This window comes from Lissotriton helveticus, chromosome 7 (assembly GCF_964261635.1).
Source record: "Lissotriton helveticus chromosome 7, aLisHel1.1, whole genome shotgun sequence".
In the NCBI taxonomy this organism is placed as follows: Eukaryota; Metazoa; Chordata; class Amphibia; order Caudata; family Salamandridae; genus Lissotriton; species Lissotriton helveticus.
In genome coordinates, this window is record NC_136068.1 from 171,466,571 (window position 1) to 171,485,661 (window position 19,091).

General features: G+C 43.6%; 1 protein-coding gene across 4 annotated transcripts in view; it reads left to right on the forward strand.

Moving 5' to 3' along the window:
- The first annotated feature begins 412 nt into the window (after nt 1-412).
- SULF2 (sulfatase 2) overlaps nt 413-19,091 on the forward strand; it is a 461,118-nt gene continuing 442,439 nt past the window's right edge. The window contains exon 1 of one of the 4 annotated variants that reach the window (XM_078651864.1): nt 413-543. The gene's annotated coding sequence lies outside the window, so the exon portion shown is untranslated. Of the gene's footprint in view, nt 1,276-19,091 lie in introns of all 4 variants that reach the window. The other 3 variants (XM_078651862.1, XM_078651861.1, XM_078651863.1) reach the window with 3 other exon arrangements.

The window sequence follows — 19,091 nt, forward strand, 5'->3', positions numbered from 1 at the left end:
GCCCGCTTTGCACCTTGAAGCGGCATATTTCACGGACTGACAATCCTATGTGATTCTTAGAGTGTATCCATTTGTATCTCTTCCTTGAGTGACTTTACAACTTGTACATTTGCAATTTTTTCTGTTTGTATCTCTTCCTTGTGTGACTTTACACCTTGTACATTTGCAATTTTCTCTGTTTGGATCTTATATGTAACTCATGTAAACCTAAGACCTTATGTATTGCAACTGGTTCTTTTGTAAAGCGCTCTGACACCTTCGGGTAATGTTCGCGCTATATAAAATCGCATTAAAAAAAATACATTTTAAAAAAAAGGTTCGCCCGGTGAGGCCGCACTTTGAACAAGTGCAGGAGCGGCCGCCGGCCAGCTCCCCCCTCCCGGGCCGCCGGCATGCGTCAGCAGCACCGGGAGGGGTCAAGGGCGGGCGCTCCGGGAGACGCACCAACTTTTTAAACCAACAGCTCCGCAATCGTTTGTTTTGAAATGGGAAACCGCACTGAGCCAGGGGTTAAAAAGCTCCCCCGTGGAAGCAGCATCACTGGTAAGATAAGCTCCCCCTCCAGCGCGCAGCAGCCGCTCGCCGGGCTCTGCAGGCAGCGAGCGCCTCGGTCCCTCCTCTGGGGGCGGCGAGCATTGCAGGCGCTAGAGAGCAGGGAGGCAGTGCCGGCGCTAGGCGCTCGGAGTTTGTGTGCGGAGAGGACAGGCGCGCCGGGATGCTGAACTAGAGAGCAGCGCTGAAGGTGAGGCGCGCACCAAGCTCTCCGGAACCAGGGGCCGAGGAGCGGAAGGGAGAGCATCCCTGGACCGGACCGAGAGGGGTAGCCGGGACCTGGGCACCACCAGCCGGGGAGAAGGGAGCTGAATGAGACCGCAGTACCGCCAGCGGAGCAGGCTGGGCTGGGGGAGCGGGGGCCACAGCACCCTCATCCGAGGACCGGACTGAGGGTGAGGAAGGAAGGCACTCTCGGAGCAGTATCCTCGCCGGAGGACCGGGCTGAGAGGCAGGGACCCCGCCGCTGCCCGACCGGCGCCACAGCGCGCTCCTCTCAGCTGACCCCCGAGTGTGGTCACCGGTAAAACACCCACACAGCACCATCACCTCAGGGGGGCCGAGCCACGAGTGCGGCAGCACCCCCGCATCACCCTCATCTGAGATCAGGAGCAGCACCGGCACCGCACCCGTCACAGGACCGGCCGTGGGGCTGGATGTGACCGAAGCCACTTTGGGGACAGGACCATGCCGGCAGCGCCTGGCTCTGCCTTCACCGACGGGGTAAGGAAGCCTGCGGCGGCGGCCGGTGCGAGTGTCACACCAGCGGCTCTCCTCGTCAGCTTTATGTGTGGGATTACTTTCTAGCGGGCACTGTCTTTTCAATGCTTACTGATATGGAGGCAGAGAAATAACTAACAGGGTGCATCCATAGATATATGGATAGATAGACAGACAGACAGATTATAGAATAGATAGATAGATAGATAGATAGATAGATAGATAGATAGATAGATAGATAGATAGATAGATAGATAGATAGATAGATAGATAGATAGATAGATAGATAGATAGATAGATAGATAGATAGATAGATAGATAGGCTTACTATAGATAGATAGATAGATAGATAGATAGATAGATAGATAGATAGATAGATAGATAGATAGACAGATAGATAGAATGGCTTAGTATAGATAGATAGATAGACAGACAGATAGATAGCTAGGATGGCTTAGTATAGATAGATAGATAGATAGATAGATAGATAGATAGATAGATAGATAGATAGAATGGCTTACTATAGATAGATAGATAGATAGATAGATAGATAGATAGATAGATAGATAGATAGATAGACAGATAGATAGAATGGCTTAGTATAGATAGATAGACAGACAGATAGATAGCTAGGATGGCTTAGTATAGATAGATAGATAGATAGATAGATAGATAGATAGATAGATAGATAGATAGATAGATAGATAGAATGGCTTACTATAGATAGATAGATAGATAGATAGATAGATAGATAGATAGACAGACAGACAGATAGATAGAATGGCTTAGTATAGATAGATAGATAGACAGACAGATAGATAGCTAGGATGGCTTAGTATAGATAGATAGATAGATAGATAGATAGATAGATAGATAGATAGAATGGCTTACTATAGATAGATAGATAGATAGATAGATAGATAGATAGATAGATAGATAGATAGATAGATAGACAGATAGATAGAATGGCTTAGTATAGATAGATAGACAGACAGATAGATAGCTAGGATGGCTTAGTATAGATAGATAGATAGATAGATAGATAGATAGATAGATAGATAGATAGAATGGCTTACTATAGATAGATAGATAGATAGATAGATAGATAGATAGATAGATAGATAGATAGACAGACAGACAGATAGATAGAATGGCTTAGTATAGATAGATAGATAGACAGACAGATAGATAGCTAGGCTGGCTTAGTATAGATAGATAGATAGATAGATAGATAGATAGATAGATAGAATGGCTTACTATAGATAGATAGATAGATAGATAGATAAATAGATAGATAGATAGATAGATAGATAGATAGATAGACAGACAGATAGATAGAATGGCTTAGTATAGATAGATAGATAGATAGACAGACAGATAGATAGATAGATAGATAGATAGATAGATAGATAGATAGATAGATAGATAGATAGATAGATAGATAGATAGATAGATAGATAGATAGATAGATAGATAGATAGATGCACTTGCGTGGCTTAGTATAGACAGACAGGCAGACTGGCGGACAGACCTCCGAGTTAGTCCACTTTGAAGAGTTATCTCTGCTGAGTAGTCTATGGCTCGGGTGTTGTTCCTCCTTGTTGGTGCTCTCGGGGCGCTGTGTTTTGCTTCTCACTGCCGAGGGCCGGGGCATTTTTCTGGGAAAGTAAAGTTCCCTGCGTAGCGCCAACCAGACGCAGATACGTGGATGAGTTATTAAACGCAGATGCAGGATAAAGTGCCAAGAACCCCAGAGACTGCGAACAAGAAGGGCGATTTGCCCCAAGATGAAGGAAGCTATACTGGAGGCTTGCCTCACGAGGAAGGCAGATGGAGGGTGCGTTTACACTGTGAGCTGACAGCTTTCCTTATTAGGCAGGTCGCTGTTCATAGCAGCATGGTCGTGGGACCGGCCCGAGAGGAGGGGAGACTAGACCCCCCCCCCCCCCCTGCAGGATACGCTGTGTGATATTCCTGCTAGCCGGGTTTAATACCGCTCGTTGTTCAGAATATGTTCTTTAACAGCACATTGTAGTGCAGTTTTCAGAGTTGTAAATAAAAGATGTTACCAATACCCAGTTTAACGAGGCTTAAGCTATCGCGCTCCTAAGGATGAAAGTCTGACTTTGACCTGTCCGAATGTCCACTCATGACATGCAGATCACACCCACCTCAGCAGCAAGTGCTTTAACTCACTGAGCCACCTTGCGAGTCCTATCTACATTAGCATTATATAACATTACGTAGTAATAGCATGGTGTTGCAGCTTCTTAGCACTGGAGGTAACAGGTGTCGGATTTACTGAATTGAATGGTTCTCTTTATGCCTGCCTCTGACAGGCAAAAGCCGGTCGGTCTACTGTTAACAGCCCGTGCACATATTTCTGCAGCAGGCGCAATAACCCTCTGCGGTACCTGACTGGCTGTGATGCCAAAATTTCTAGGTCATGAAACCTCTTCGCAGCCTATCTCGCAATAAGATGGCCCAATGTTTCGGCTTGCACCGTTCCCAAAAGGGCCTTCTTCAGGTAGCATAGCTCGGTTACACATGCACGGTTTCTTATGCTAAAGACAGTAGGGGCATATTTACAAAGGCTGGCACAATCGCTTCACATAAAGTAGCATAGAGAAGCACACATTCGAGTGAGGGTATCTGTTTCCCTGACCCAAAAGGCATTTTGCACTGGACAGATGCCCTTTTATTGCTGCAAATAGTGCTTTTGACTCTTTGGCTACTACTTTGCAACACTTTGTGACACTTTGCCTAACAGTGGCATTACTTGGGAGACGGGAGACTTGAACGTAACAGTACAAGCATCCATATTTTTTATGCATTAAAAAATCTCTCTTTTAAGCAGGTGCTAACAAGAAGAAATTATTTAATTTATCTAAATATTCCCGCTCTGCATTGTACACACCTATACGATATACGGAATATTTTAGAATTTGCCTAAACATACGGTTTTGACTGGAAATGTATGGATTCTCTACACAGCACGCACTCACTTCTGCACCACGGTGCAAAGGTTGTGCACCAGCAGCGGCGGTTACGCAGCTGCACAGTATTTTAATACATTTGGCTCCTCCTTGCCTTGCACCCAAAATAATACATCTGCCCCTCAGATATTGTCATGAAATAAAATTAAGAAAAATCCACAGTGCAATCAGGTGTCCTAATGCCAACAAGGAGAATGAAACCCCACGGCCTGGAGTGCGTGGGGTGCAGTAACCCACCCAGACTGCCAGTGCCCGGTGCCACTGCACCTGCAGCACTATTGATAGGTATGCTCGCTAAGAGTTTCCCAAATGACGCGAAACGTGTTTCCATCCCTTTTAAAACCGGATGCGTGCGTGGGCCTCGTCACCCACCTGCCTGCTCATCGCCTGGATCTGAAGACAGATAATGTTTCCTCCGGCCGGCGGGAGTGCCTGGAAGCCCCCACAGCAGGCGCCCGGCAGTGTCAGAACACGTGTACTCTCCGCGCTCGGCTGCAGCTCGCCTCGGGTGCGCTAAGTAGGAAATTTAATTTGAAAAGTGAATACTCCTGGTGGGGTGCCCGAGTGCTTAGAGAAATGGAATTACCAAGTCAGGTGCCAAGATCTGGGTTTCAATCCGCCTACATACATATCTTCGGCGTGCATTAAATACCCTGCACAGTGTGTCTTTTCTCGTGTAGCGCACAACTGGAAACTGGATTGCCTCTAGGCACTCCTAAACCTGAGTGAGGAATGGGTCTTGATGATGTAATAGAAAGAACCCCGGCCCTCTAACAGGAATGCTCACACCAATACTTGTGCACAATCTCGACCTGTTCCCTCTGCCCCATATACCAGGTCATCCTTGTTTCAATGGGTAGAGTTTGTTCTACCTAAAAAATAGGCCATGTGTATAAACATTTCTAAAAGCAAGTAGAGGCGTGGATTCGCCTACGATCACACAATTTGATTAAGTGGGGAAGACAAGATTCCAACCCAAGCCTCCTGATTTCAAGGTAAGCAACTTAGCCATCAGACCACAGCGTTCTCATGTGCATGTTCCCAGTGCCTCGTTTCTAAAATATAAATAAATAAGCGCAGGGCCCAGAAGTTGTTATTAATCTCCCGCTGCCCGGTGCCATCCCCCCTCCCCCCACCTTCAACAAGGGCACAGAATGAACCTGCATTTTCAGCGACCTGAAGTATTCTCCATTAGGAGAAATCAAATGGGGTGACGGACCGCAAAGGGGAACTCTAGCTCAACTCTGCCCTATGGTCATAACCACTTTCATTATGCGGAAATAAAGGGCCAAGTTGAGTGGCAATGTGGACTATATTATGCGCCAAGAAAAGGGTCTCTCTGGCTCAACTCTGCCCTATGCCCATAACCACTTGAATTATGCGGCAATGAAGAACCAAGTGGAGTGACAACGTTGACCAGAAAAGGCATATTATGTGGCATGATGCAATTATGTGGCATAATGCATTCAGGAGCAGGCTTATTTCGCAGTTTTGTCATTTTATCACACACTAATACTGTTTGGGATAAAGGTGCCCCTCTTTGGTGCCAGTTGAACCCAGAATACAGCAACAAGCAACCGAAATATACCTGTAAACGTTTGCAAAGCGCAGGACTTATATTAGTAATGTTTCATCTGTTTGATGCGGAAATATTATTTTGTGGACTATTGAAATTAACACAGCAGATGGTAGATGACGTGACAAGGGTGTTAAATTAATAATCAAATGGAAAACGCCGCTGCTGCAGAATTGATTAGTTCGAACCACTGGCATGACACAAAATGATGCACCCCCCCCCCCTCTCCCTCTCCCTCCCCCGCAGATTGTGATGAGGGGGGCCTGAGTGTCTCTTATCTCAAAGACACCCATTGACCTTGGGCTGAATGGGGACCCCTGGGAGGACTGGGGCCCCCTGAAGATCTGGGAACAACGCCCCCCCCCCCTCCCATCGGTCTTGGAGTCCCCCCTGGGGCCTGCGTCACCGCCCTGGTTCGAGTAGCCCTGCCTATGCCCTCTGACTCTTTGCCATTTCATGCTGTATTTCTGTTTTTTGTACTGTCATTTTACAGTACATGCCCGTCTGTGCAAAACAATTCCAGCACAGTGGCAGCTTGTGGGAAATGGTCACAGGGCAGCCTCGCTTTGGCAGAGATTCTCCGCTCTTGCGGTCCAGGCATCATTCATAATTAAAAGAAAAGCTCGGGCCAGCCATCACTGTTGTTCATTACCCTGTGCATTATGGCCACATCTCTACCGAGCAAGCAAGGCCCGCCGCGCGCATTCACGAGGGCACTGTTTATGTTTACTTACCTTATGTACTTGACATTTTTTTTTTTTTATCGCGAGATGTGGTTCCTCGCGGCCGCTACATAGAGCTTTTATTTAGATATCGTTATAGTGCATGGGTGCTGCCTTTTCGATAATTCTGAGCACTTTAAGAAATGAAATGAAATGAATTCGGATTTCTAAAGCGCGGGTAGCTGCCCTGAGGCGTCCAAGCGCTAAGAATATTGCTGAGGTTTAAGTTGAAGGGAAGGCAGATTCAGCTTCATTGATTATGCAGTAAACAGTAGTGTTTTCAGCTGTTTGCGGAAGGAGAGAATGTCAGGGTTTGATCTGAGATGCTGAGGCAAGGCGTTCCACTTTTTTGCAACATTGTAGGAGAAGGAACGGCCTCCGGACCTTGATTTCTTTATTTGTGGCACAGTGGCTAGATTAGCAGAGGTGGAACGCAGCTGTCTAGTGGGTAGGTAGGGTGTGATGAGAGGGAAATTGATAGCCGGGCCTCGAGACCAGAAAGTCTGGTGTGCGATGCAGAGTGATTTGAAATCTACTCTTTCCTTTACGGGGAGCCAGTGCAGTATCCGTAGTCCTGGTTTTACTGAGGATCTGCGGGGGATTTGTAAAAGTGTTCTGGCTGCGCAGTTCTGTATTAATTGTAGTTTGCGTAAAGTGAAGTCAGGAGCTCCGAGATACAATGCGTTTCCATAGTCCAGCCGCGATTGGATCAGGCCCAGGACTACGGTTTTTCTTGCTTCAAAGGGGAGTAGAGGCAGGATCTTCCTGATGACTCTCAAGATGCCGAAGCAAGTGGCAGAAAGTTTCGTTGCCTGTTGGTCAAAGGACAGGGACCTGTCGAGCCAGACACCAAGGCTCTTAATAGCGTCTTTGGGAGCTGGAGCCGGACCTAAGCTGGGGGGCCAGAGAGTGTCTATAGTGGATGGTAAAGTGTGACCCAGGAGCATGAGCTCTGTCTTGTCTCCATTAAGTTTGAGACAAGACTTGGTCATCCAGCTTTTGACCGTCTCCAGGCAACCTGCGAGATCTACATTCGCCGAGGGACCGCCTGCCTGTGCCAAGGAGACCACCAGCTGGGTATCGTCCGCGTAGACACGTAAAATATTTGTTTAGGTGCCCTCCAGAGTTTCAAAGCTCCATGTAAAGATATGCTAGGAGGGTAGATCCATCTAGTTTTGTCACTTCCAAGGCTATGGCTACCATTTGTGCAGTAGGTGCAGAGGCACCGGCACCCCTGCGCGCGAGAGGCTCACAGCACCCAGCTATAGCTGTCTTTCACTACCCTCTACGGGGTATTATGATCTATATTATCTGCTTGCCTAGGGGATCATGTCACAGTCAGCCTTTTCCCAGGTCTCCAGTTTTACCCAGGCTGTTTAAAGCTCTTACTCAGGGCCTCTGGACCTATGTGGCAGACAGTGGAGGGCAAAGTATGCAGCAGAGTTTACAAAATTGTGCAGCAAGAAAGGACAAATTATGCAGATCAATGCAGCACAATCCATGACGGTATTATTATTTTTTTTGTTGCCATTTCAACACTTAGAAATGCTGTCGAACGTCATTAACACTGATTAAAATCGGAATGCAGCAATCAGAAACTGAAATGGGGTCCTTTAACCTTTTCAAAGGTTATGGCATTATGGAGAACCATGTTTTCAGGCTTTTTAGTAACTTTTCATCTATTTAAGTTAGAATCAATTTTGGGAGAAATCTGCAAGTTAGGTAGCAAATGATAGATTATGTAGCAGATGCATAATTATGTGGAGAATACTGTGGTTGCAGAATCACAGTATTCCAGTGGCCCTCCTGTTACTGCTCTTTTTGAGCTGTAGGCTTTGTTTAACCCTCTGTTTCTTGCTACCGCCATTTTATAGCACATTCTGCCAAGTGTCCCATGCTAAGGAGATACAAAACTCAAGTGTTGCCCATTGGGCTTTCCAACTGTCCATCCCTTTTCTACAAATATTAGCAATGTGAGCATCTTTATATGGTATTTTATTTAAAAATATATATTGTGTTAAGTTATGGTATTCTCTTATCACTTTCAATGTGTTTTCTACAATTTTTATGGCACGCTAGCACAGTTTTCATCCAGGCGCACTTTTTTGCAAAAATGATAGTGTATTTTGTTTGTTGACTTTTGATTGTGTGTGGTTGATATGTGTCTTTAGATAGTGTGTTTTGCTTGTTGACTTTTGGCTGTGTGTGGTTGATGTGTCTTTTGATAGTGTATTTTTTTGTTGACTTTTGGTTGTGTGTGGTTGATATGTGTCTTTAGATAGTGTATTTTGTTTGTTGACTTTTGGCTGTGTGTGGTTGATACGTGTCTTTTGATAGTGTATTTTTTTGAGGACTTTTGGTTGTATGTGTGTGGTTGATATGTGTCTTTGATAGCGTCTTTAGTTTGTTGACTTAGTTGTGTGTGGTTGATATGTGTCTATAGATATTATATTTTGTTTGTTGACTTTTGGCTGTGTGTGGTTGATATGTGTCTTTTGATAGTGCATTTTGTTTGTTGAATTTTGGTTGTGTGTGGTTGATATGTGTCTCGTTTCGAAATGGTTTGTGAGAATGACATTACAGTGAGTTCGAACTAGGAAAAACTGCAGGTTTTTAAGTTTATAGATATGTCGTATTACTTTTTTCTCCTTTCTCTTGAAATGTGTGCTTATATGGCAGAAACTTGAGCTTCAAAGCAAGATAGCACTGTAAAATTGTGGTGCTAAAATACAAAGTAAGAGCGTGGGTGGATGGGGCGGTGGGGATTATAGCAAGAGAGAGCAAATTTGGGGACTACAGGAGCTGTTACAAGTTTGCGATGGTGGACAGGGGCGTAGCCTCAAGGGGATCTTTGGGGTGTTACACCCCCCCTAATAAATGTATTTTCTGATAAATAGTTGGGTATAGATGCTTTCAGTCGGGCATGGTGAGCTGTCAGTCGGATATCAGCAGGAATTGTTACAAACATACATACAAAAACACACATACACACTCTCACTCTGTTTTGGAAGTCCTCAAAAATACTGTTTATTTTATAAAATATTGTGTTTTCTCTATTAGCGCTCCTACCAATCCGCACTCCTCTCCCTGTCCCCTGCCCCTTAGGCCCCACTCATGTTCCCTGCTTGTGGTATCATGTATTTCAAATTATATGCCAGCCTGAGTGTCAGAAAATTTGAAGATTACAGCCTCCCCCCCCACCAATTTTACGGACCGAGCTACTCCCCTGATGGCGGGGTGGGATGTAGTCAGACCAGGCGTGGGGGAGATCTGCGTTTGTGGACCACCACCGACTCTTCACATGTTTCCTGCCACCCTTCAAAGAGCAGATGCCAAGTGTATTCATGATGCCATCTGCATCTATTACTGCCATTTTCGCTGGCAGTTCTGCTCCAGAAGGCTGGGTGACTGGACGGCTCAACGGTTTGACAGGGGGTCAGATGACCTTTGACCTCCTGGTCATTGTTTGACAACTGAACTAGTCTGGTGGTGCCTGAAGGTCCTCCCAGATGTCTATTCAGTGATTTAGCTGGAGACTGCTCTTGGCCTCTTTTCAGCTCCCAGCAGCAGATTCCCAGACTGTCAGCCACCAAACACAACGAGCGCGGGTCAAAACCCTACTTGGCTGGAATGGCAACGATCCCGCTGATGAAACTTATTGACACAACGGTCATCCCAGGAGCACAGTTGTGGGTGAAACTTAAAACTGTCTCAGTGGAAGAGCCAACATTTTTTATGCAGCTGTCTGTGTAGCAATGGTCCTTATTAGACTTGTACGAGGGCCTATACCTGTAGCCCTGATCTAACAAAGACCGTCAAAGGTTTTTTGTTTGGTAGTTTTATATAGCGCAAACTCGACTCGAAGGCATTGGAGCACTTTACATGAGCACCATTTGCATTACACAAGGACACATTCACTTTTGGCAGACACCAGTAGATTAAGTGATTTGCCCACAATCACAGGATGCTGCTGAGCCAACGCCCAGGCTTGAACCTGGTGACCCAGCTACAAAGTTGGCAGCTCTGGTCGTTAGGCCACATCCTCGCCCCTTGCAGTATCAAGTGTGCTCATGGTTCAAAGGTGAATGGGGCATCGTGTTTTTTTAAAGTGGTTTTGTGTTTTTGCTGAAAAAAAGACATTTTCTTTTAAGGTTTAGACTTTTGAATTTTAAGCACCACAGCTAAAAGCAGTTGGCGAATTACATAGGGTTTTACCTCGTCGAGTTGTGGGTGCATTGGTTTTTGGAAGTCTGAGAAATAATTGAAGTTGATTTTGATGGGCCAGCAGGATTGGTGTGAAAACGAATGGGATATGTTGGCTGCAGTTAGCATTTTTTTATTACACTATTTTCACTTCCCTTTTTCCTGCTGGATATAAATAGTCAAATGTCCTGCGACTCATAGGGGCCTATTCGCAAAGACATTATTAGGTGTGTAAAGTGGTGCTCCTCTAGTACTCATTTGTTTTTTGTATAATTGGTATGAAAACATCCAAAGTGGTAATAAAAGGGGCATAGTCAGGGAATACTGAAATACACCAAGTAGAAATGAAAAGTAGTGTGCTCTGATTGCACTTTAGTGAAAGGGAGTTGGACTTTCAGTCCAATACACGTTGGCAGTCTGTAGCAGAGTTCTCCTATACTACTACTTTCCTGTACTCAAATATGCTTCAGTGGTTAATTTGAGCTGGTGGCTTCTAATGCTCGGCACCAGCATTTATGACAGTTGCCACATGGTGGCGCTGCTTGTATAATTTAGAGATGAGCAGAAAAGCAATTGTTTATTAATTCAGTATACATTAAAAACAACTAATACCTGCCGCCCAAGCCATTTTTATATCTTTGGGTGCCCAGAATAGTCTGAGTTGTCACACTTGTAGTAGTGTGCTGGTTAGTAGTTGTATAGGTACTGTCATTGGCAACACTGGCAGTGGCAATGACGAGGGCCCTGGCACTTTTTTTTTTTTTTTTTTTTACAAATTAAGCACCGATGTGCTTTTGTGAATCAATGCCACAAGCCACAACTGGAACCAGTTGAATCCATTTGTGACTGATCAACTGTATTTCCACCCACGGCGCAAGGTTTCATTAAGTCTAGATGAGGAGTAAAGCTGTTTCTAAAACATATAACTTGTGACTCTCCTGTTTCTTTCTTGCCTCATGCAGATTCCATTTTAGGGCTGCAGTCAACCTTGACTTTACTAGTCAAAGCAGACTTTGATCATTTCTTATGATTAGCAGTTACAGTCAGACCAAATTTTAGTATAGTTTTAACACTTCACTCTTGACACATCTTTCCATGAATGTCATTTTTGAGAATAATTGGAAAGTGTTTCATGAATTTCGTCAAATACTAGATTTGAGCACAAATTGTACAACATCTGTGAGGCATTTTCCTCCTTATGCACAATATTATCGAATGTATGCATCTATATATCACCCGAATAACATATACAATAAAATAAGGCCAGGTTAGCTGGTGGAGCAGAGGACATATTTTATTTCAGGTATTTGAGAGCGCCTTTATCTAGCTCCATGCAGTCGGAGAGCTCTATAAAGTCAAAATGTGTATTGTAGCAGGCACATCTCAAGCACAAGGTGTTGTAAACTGAACCGTAAGATGTACGGGTCAGGTTGAGAATGGATTATATAAATGAGAATGTAGAGGGAAAACAGGTGATCTAGGCATATACTGAACCTCAAAGTGCACTTTTTTATTTTTTCAATTGCACACATTTAAAGAATATGGCACAGCAAGATTTAATATATTTATATATATTACCTACTGGCAGTCACCAGTAGATAGTTATAGTTAGGACCTTGTCTCTATTCAAAAATCATTTTTTCTTTTCCGATTATCTTTGGTGCCGGTTGACGAATCTTCGCGAAATTTTTAAAACTAGTGGGGCGCTCCAGTCAGCTCTTGTCTTGAACATTTCAGTCTAAAGCTCTCCCAAACATTTCAAGGTGAAACCCCCTTTTTTTTTTTTTTCGGCCCCCGCTTGACGATTCACCTTGAACATTTCAAGGTGAATCGTCAAGCGGGGGCCGAGAAAAAAGGGGGTCCCAAAATGCATTTCCCCATGTTATTTTCCATAGGAAACTTTAGACAAAGCTACAGTCAGGACTGCTGAACCGAATTGCACCACATTTGACAAAAAGGTAGCCCTTGGTTCAGAAAAAGCCCGTTTGGATAAATGGTGTAAATCCGTTCAGTAGTTCCTGAGAAATTAGAAAAAGAAAAAGTTTCGATATCTGTGGCCGCGGTGGGTTCGCGAACCCTCCCGGGCATAAGCTTTGCTCTGATTGGCAGTCAACACTCCAAACCAGGAAGTATTGGCAGCCATCTTGTGACTCGGTAGAACCGAGTCACAAGAAAACAGTAAAATAAAGGTTAAAAAACTAGAAAAGGGGGCAGGATAGAACCAACCTGAACCCCTAGGCCTGCTTAGGGGGTCCCACAAGGACCTCCAAAGCCCAAAAAAGCATTAAAAAAACGGCAGAATTAGCGACGGGTGCGCGAATCCTGCCAAGAAAATAACATTTTAAAAAAGCGCAGGCTTCGCGCTTCGTTGTATTTAGGCACCCGGGTGAGCCCGGGGCATGAGTAAATATGTTGTGGGGGATCGCCACTTCTCCGAGGCTTTATTTATGAGTTGCGGGGGGGGGGCACGTAGCCCCTCCGCAGCTTCGGGGACCACCACCTCCCCAGGGCTCTTAATTTAATTAAAAAAAATGTGTGGGGGGCACAATCCCCTACACATGCCCCGGGGACCACCACCTCCCCGGGGTTTTTCAAATTTAACAAGGGGGGGCACGTGGCCCCCCCGCAGCCCCGGGGACCGCCACCTCCCTGGGACACTGTATATTTAAATTCAGTAGTCCGTTATGGACCCCCAAGCCCCAGGGACCACCACCTTCCCGGGGCTTCAAACACATTGGGAGGGGGGCCGCGTGGCCCCCCTCCTGGAGCCCTTGATGGCCCTGGGGACTGCCACGCACCAGGGCCAGCTCCTGCAGTGTCGCGGGATGCCCACCTCCGGGACACTGCTGTTTGCTATGGCAGGGCGGGAGCTGTGCGGCTCCCGCCCTGCCATAGCAAACTCTTCTTTGCTTCATTGAAGTGAGAGCAGGGAAGTGCATGTTATCAGCTCCCCTTCTGGAAAAGCAATGCAGGCTTTGATGTCATTTGTGATGTCATTTGAGATGTCATCAGTGATGTCACTGACCATATCATGAATGATTTAATATGTGACGTCATCAGCTGTGTATTGCGGGGGCATGAGTTATAGTTAGCTGAACTAACTATAACAACAGAATTTCTATGATTTTGTACGAGTGAAATGTCCAACTAACTATAACGCCCCTGAAACCTATGTTTTTTAAGTGAATTTCTAAGGTTTTTTAAATGCTAATTTCTAACTATAACTTGCCTGAAAACCTATGTTTTTTCAGTGAATATATATATATACATACATATATCATGGAATCATACACTTATTTTTGCTTCGCTCCGAAGCTAAGTTCTGTTTCAGGGTTAGCAATTTAGCTACAAGAGACTATCTCACCACTTATTGCCTCTGTAAAAAATGTGGATATCTAGCGTTGACTGGTGTTTTTACAAATTCCTAAATGTTGACAGCCCCAGGCGTATTCAAGGGAACTCTGTGAAATAGATTGTTTGCCCTAGGTACTCCTGTGTTCTCCAAACGTACACCATTGCTGCCATTTGCAAGTGTAGGCACATGCTTAAGTGGATTATGCACTTGTACATTTTTTTCACATGCTGTGATTATTTTCTGCTGGTGTTTGCGAGTGGTGAGCACCAGCAATGATATTTGGAGATCGGGATTTATTTTTCCTTATCAGAATGAGCCAGAGCAAGACAGACAAAGAGAGAAATGAAGAGAAAGATGGCGATAGAAGAGAAAGATAGGGAAAGTGTGACAAAGGTCGAAAGTGTGGATGGAAAACAACTGAGATTTAGATAAAGAGCAGTGGCGGCCATACAGCATCACAGGTGAGGGGGCAGCGGCAGGATGGGGTTAGGATGTGGGGGGAAACGGGTGTAAAAAAAAAGAGAAAAAGTAAAAACATACCTTCTCGCTGCTTCCTTCCGCGTCCCTCCTCCCTAGTCCCTCGCTCTAGCCGGAAAAGGAAGCACACCAGGCTCCCCATAGCCAATCACAACGCTGCATCCCATAGCCAATGACAACGCTGCAATACAGTGCTGTGATTGGGCTGAGCGCCGTGGTTTGGCACTCAGATGCTGACTTGGAGCCTAGGCATGTTCTCCACACAGGCTGTAATGCCGCCTGCATGGAGAACATGTAAAGTGCACATGAATGTTTGGACGGCCCGAGGCATCTGCCCAAACATTCATGTGCACTTACACAGTGTGCTTATCACTCTCACTGCTCCTGAAGGCAGAGCAGCCTGTCCACCCTGCAAAGCTGCTGCAGCAGGACAAAATAAAATGATAATAATGTGAGTTATTATCATTCAATTTTTCCTTTATTTCCCTGCTAAAATGAAGTGTGGCGACACTCCTCCCCCTTAGCAGAGGATCTGCCACTAAGAGTCAGTGTGGAATTAGGGGCGTAGCTTCCATTGGTGCAGCGGCACCAAGTCCCAGAGACCTGAGGGGTTGTTGACCCTTGATTTTCGCTGTCTTTCAGAAATCATGCAGCAGTTTAGGGGGCTTTTTCCTTCCATGAACTGTGGCCGTGACACACAGGCAAGGTAGAGTGATGAAAGAAAGATGTATGAGGTGTAATAAAAACTAAGCAGCCTACTCAGCAGCCAACACTTTGGGCCTCTGCTTTAAAAAAAAAAATTAAACAAATTAAGCAGTGCTTTTTACGCTTTGTGTGATCCTAAATTTCACATGAGGCCACACAAAGCTTTGTGAATCTCCACATGACCACTGGATTACCTTTGAAAGGAACTTAGTGTGGGTACTATTTACCTGCTGCGGACCATCGTATGTTTTTTAAAATAATAAAAAAAACGACACATATAGGAAGGACCGATGGTTTTTTTGCCACTATGACAACTACCTTTTCCCACCATCTAGATATTTTGTAGAACTGCTATTGATTTTGAGGATGTGTAGATTTCCTTAGTCGCCAAATCTGATAGCTTAGCTGCGGACATTGCTGATGCAGTGAAAATTATCAGCTAAGTAGGTGAAAAGCATGGGTTATGTTCCTGCACGAGAAGACGCGGAGGTGTATTTATTTCCTGAATCCATTAAAAATCCAGCGCGTGCCAGTATCGAGAGATGTGGATACCGGCTGCGTACTGGTTGATATTATAACTTTAGGTCAGTCGTAGAGCAGGGTATTGTTAGGAGCCATCCTGGAGCGGAACTAGCAGAAGGTACCAGACTATCCCAATAGGGACATTACAGCCCTATAGCCAGAAAGGTAAGTCTAAAAGTCTAAACACACTAATTGATTATACAAAACACTTGCAGTTCAGGTGTCTCAGTGAGGTAATTCTTACTGTAGTCATCTGCAGTGCTCTATAAAGGTCGCAAGTTTGATTTACAACTGTGGATATGTAAGTAAATTCTAAAAAGAATGACATTTGTTTGCCATCTGACCAAACACATTACTATTCTAAAAAGTTTGTTATTAAAGAGGCATGAATTCTTCTGTAAATGGTAATTCGAATTCTTCTGTAAATGTTAATGTTAACAAGGTATTTTGTTAATATAAATAAAGTAATTAAAAGTTAAAAAAGAATGTTAGAAGTGAAACTGTTTTTGATCGTATCCACTTGTGTGTGCATTCTCCTTACTCCCTGTTGTCTTATAATCAGCTACGTACTTATGTGCTGGTCTCTTTATTTGTACTGTGGAAAAGTGTCACCTGGTATCTTACCATAACACAGTGAACATGGAAAACAGACTTTCACATCTAAGGCTTCTCTTTGTTTTCAAACATCATATTTGACAGAGAGTTGCAAGAATGTATTTCTAAACAAATAATTGTAAAACATCATCATACCATAGTGAGTTCAGAAATAATGATTAGGGCATCCCTATTCAAAAATGTATGTTTCCCCTATGTGGGCGGGGTTCTATTTCAGTTCATTAATATAAAATAGTCATCTGGCATGATCTGGGGAAGAAACATGATTGTATATTTATGACAATCAATACCCCAAATCCTCCAGCTCAGATTAAAACCATAAAAAGAGGCAAGTGGTAAGAACTTATTCTTCAATACACTCCATTGAGGATCTACTGCTGGAGGGGTCGCGTAAAGCTTTTCCAGTCAGAGCAGTCAAACTTTCAAATGAGCTTCCCTGTATCTTGTGGACAATCCCCTCTTTATTACAATTTAGGAAGGCCTTGAAGACCTAGCTTTTCAGGAACTACGACTTTCTATCAGCTTTTGTCATTCAGATAATGGGATTCTTCTATATGTCAATACTTGGTTTTAGCGCCAGAACACCCTTTGGGGTAATGGTTGCGCTCTATAAATGGTTTAACATAACATATAACATAACATGACATGACAAAACATAACATAGCAATGGGTGAAGTTATCAAAGCCAAATATCATCGCATTAGGAAAGTATGACATTTCTTCTTTGATGTTTACTCCTTCCAGCTTCAAACAATTAATTTCTATTATGTACATAGATTCCAATCCACATAATGGTAAATTTCTGATGCCCCCTCTAAAATGTTTTGGGATCACAGTTGATTACAAGAAAAGTGAGGAGCTGTGCTTTCCCATTATGTTTGTTCACAAAATGTGTAGCAACTGACATCTAGTAGTTGGCATCTGCATTCTATATGGCCCGTAAGTGTTCAAGAATTCTGTTACATGTGGGAAAGATTGTACTCCCTACACAATCCTTAGGACATGGGCAGCACAGGACATAAACTGCAAACTCCGTTTTACAAGTGAAGTGCTTGGTTATGATCCTAGGATTTAAGAAAACTAGGGATACATATGATTTACAACTTACCCCATTGTTTATGCCTTCCTCTCAGAACTTTCAGTAAAACCTAATCCTCATTGTAAGCAACCCTTAGTTATTATGTTTTGTAAATGACCGGAAAACAAATCCCTGAGTTATTTGGCAAGTCTAATATATGATAGATGGTATGTTTGGGATCGTATTACCACCTATTGGATCACAATTACAAATATCCATGTATCTTTTCAAAATGTTATATATTTTGAGAAGGTCTGAATTGTGTTTGCCAACCTACTTTATTGGTTGTTTTTAGATTGTGTTTTTGAGGTGAGTTAGAAAATTATTTTAAATTTGAAAATGAATATGACTCATCCATACTGTAGTTACTCCATACTCGTAATTAATCTTTATATGGTAGGCTTTGTTTCAAAGGAATGGAATTGAAAATAGCCAAATAGAACATGCTCTTTCATGAGGTGGATTTCTATTCAATAAAGTGTGGATAAATCCTGTCTGAAAAGATGCTTTAAAATCCCATAACTCAATATTTGATCTACTTGTAGCTCCAATAAGTTTACATTGAACTCATTGCCATTAAATATCCTTCCAAAGGGGAACAGACCAGAACATGCACCTCCAACCAACCAATGAACAGATTGACATAATTGGGGGTGAAGCAGGTACCCATGGCGGTTCCCTGTAGTTGTTTATGTAACACAACGTTAAATAAAAAAGTATTACTGGCTAGACAAAATTCTATTATATGTAACAACATCTGTTTACAAGCAGCTTATATGTTTACAAGCACTTAATCCACTATGATGTGTTAAATTGGTGTATAATGCATGCAATGTAGGCATTATATAACCACATTCATCTTACAGTGAACTTGTTGTTGCAAATACATGTATATATTTTAACAAGCTTTGGGTTCTGTTCATTTGTTTTGTGGTGCTTTGGTGATCTAAAATATCTCTCATTGATACGAAGTGGAATCGTAATCATTTCAGATCATTATTGAAACAGCTACATTTCACTGAAATTGTTATAGGGTATTTGATTTCAGAGAGCTGAGGCTATATGACACTATCCTTTTTATGGAAGCAATTTAAGTGACTTTGTAGATTCCACTTGAAGACTTAGATTTTGGTGGGTTTCATGTGTGGTGAGTTTGTTGGGAGCCACTCTTCAGAACCCTTTTGAGTTGCAGCCACACCTATGCACATGCCATACTACCTTGGAAACTGGAGACTATTTCAATAAAGATGCATCTACAGTGCTCGATGTAGAACAGTGCACAACTTGCAATGAATCTTAGGTAATTTGAAGGCTCGTTCTGACTTTAAATATTGCTCGGTTGACAATTTTGCCACTATATAAATTGCAAAAAAGTGGTGGTGTAGGGTTCTGACTTCTGGCATCATGAATGGCTGTATATTGTCAAAGCGCTCTGCATTTCTGTGTGGTAAGTGGCCTTAGCCTACCTTTGTCAGATTCACAGTTAACTGACACTACCCGTGTACATGTTAGAGACTCTCATAGCTACCCTCCGGACAGCCGATCAATCTTGGTAGAGGAAGGTGATTTG